The 2,031-nt window shown below is 36.3% G+C and overlaps 1 long non-coding RNA gene across 1 annotated transcript in view; it reads right to left on the bottom strand.

Annotated features, from left to right (window-relative positions):
* LOC138050432 (uncharacterized) overlaps window positions 1-1,753 on the bottom strand; it is a 3,694-nt gene extending 1,941 nt beyond the window's left edge. The window contains exons 1-2 of the long non-coding RNA XR_011132613.1: window positions 1,668-1,753; window positions 1,036-1,185 (exon numbers count right to left, since the gene is read on the bottom strand). This is a non-coding gene — a long non-coding RNA (uncharacterized lncRNA). The remainder of the gene's footprint in view (window positions 1-1,035; window positions 1,186-1,667) is intronic.
* Between the last annotated feature and the right edge of the window lie 278 nt (window positions 1,754-2,031).

Below are 2,031 nucleotides of genomic sequence, written 5' to 3'. Positions count from 1 at the left end.
GTGAACCCCAAACTATAATACAATATTGAAAATAAGGGTAAACTAACGAATAATACAACGTTTTCAAGGCAAGCTTAGTAAGACAAGGACTTGATCTACCAATCATACCAATAGATTTAGAAATTTTGCAAGCAATATGTGAGATATGTGGTTTCCATGAAAGGTTTTCATCCAAAATAACACCAAGAAAAGTAACTTCCTTAACGCGGGTCATCTTGTGACCATTAATTTCAATATTTAAATCAAATTCTTCTCTTCTTTGCCTTGGTTTGAAGATTACATAGTTTGATTTCTTAACATTTACTGAGAGAGAACTTATTTGCTTTAAACCAGTCAGATAACTCAAGCATTTCAGAATTTATAGATTTATAGTATGTGTTAAAGTCTGGATATCATTATGTGAGAAAAATAGATTTGCATCATCAGCAAATAAAGATTGGAAAGATGACATATATCATTAATATAGATTAAAATAAATAAGGGACCAAGGACTGACCCCTGAGGTACACCACACAAGATTTCCATATAAGAGGAACGTATAAGAACCAACAAACAAGATTCTAAAGACTCCCGTTTGCAACAATGGGTTTAATAAATCGTGCATGATGATTTGTTGTCTTTTTGATGATGCACTTTAAAACACACTAAAAACCTTCACCAACGCCACTCCCAGCCACTCTTAAATATGCAGGCGATTTACAGCCCTTCTGGTTTTACTGACAGAAAATCACTCTTCAATTTTTCGTACTCTGGCTGAAATAAACGGGCAGCTACCCCATTGAATAAAATTGTGTTTTACCATCTCCCATTTCGCTCTAAAAAATCAATGCCTTTTGAATCTACAATATCTCTGCGGTGGGAAAATTCGCGACACATTATTTAATTGAATTTCGCAAAACTTAGCCCCTGCATTGTGATCGAGGGATTTTTGTGATATAAAAGTTGCATTTGTAAGTCATAAATTATTTGGAACATGTAGCAAATACAAATATAAAGAAAAATACATTCTTTTTGCCGGGAAATAAAAGCACAGACCTCTTCGGCCTGCTTGCTTCTGGGTGACATCCTCTTGTCTGAAAGTGTTGTAGAAAGGAACGGAGTTCGCTGAAAAAAACAACGACGAAAAGGCAGCAAAGGAAAGAAGCACCAAGTTGGAGAACATTTCTTCGCTTTGTCTTTGGACACCTGTTTCAATGAAAATTATTTGACAACAATGTAGAGTGTTTACAGCCTCAAAGTTCAGTAGTCCTCGCCGGTAAAGTACGTAGTGGCACGAAAATTGTCTTTTGCGGCGCAGACAGTTTTTTGTATAAAACTTATTGTCTTAGAAAAATCTTATGGCTAAGCCATCCGTCTCAATCAAAATCGATTCTGCGATCATTACAGAGACATTTATGCCAAGTCCAAAGATCTGAGTAGTTTTTTTTTTCGTAAAACTTCAACTTTCTCTGAACTCCTCCTAAGAATGTGATAAATTTCACTGAGCATGCCGTAATCATGAATTCATTGACAAATGCTTGTGACACTGAGGAAAGGCTATTTGTTCCGACTAGTTTACCCAAACGGCGAAAAAAAGGTCTTCGTCCGTTTGTGAAAAGTAAGTAATTTACAGATTTCAATACGTTGGGCAAACATATTTTCATTCATAATAAGAAGAAAATTCTTACCGTGACAAATTAGGGAAAAAAAGATCCCCTGTACTGTGATGCTGAACGTTAACACACTGGATTTCTTTTCACAGCAGCTGCTCAAGGTAATTTATTCATTGTCAGGAGATTATACTAACAATAAATTAACTGAGGTGGTGCAGGCCCTTGATGACTTATTAATGGCTCGATTTGATAACCATTTGTCAAGGGAAATAAAGGATGTTCGGAAATAACAACCCTCTCGTGGCACCGTTTACATCGAACAGTTTTACAACCTCGTCCCCGCAGGGTTTCTCTTCTCTTTCCCGGAGCTGGAAAATGTCATGCAAAGTTTATACAAGATCTTTCTCTAAACGTCCTGTACTTTGCCAAAAATAACAAC

The sequence above is a fragment of the Montipora capricornis genome, chromosome 6 (assembly GCF_036669925.1).
Source record: "Montipora capricornis isolate CH-2021 chromosome 6, ASM3666992v2, whole genome shotgun sequence".
In the NCBI taxonomy this organism is placed as follows: Eukaryota; Metazoa; Cnidaria; class Anthozoa; order Scleractinia; family Acroporidae; genus Montipora; species Montipora capricornis.
The sequence above is the reverse complement of the archived record's forward strand: the minus strand, read 5'-3'. Positions and strand labels throughout refer to the sequence as shown.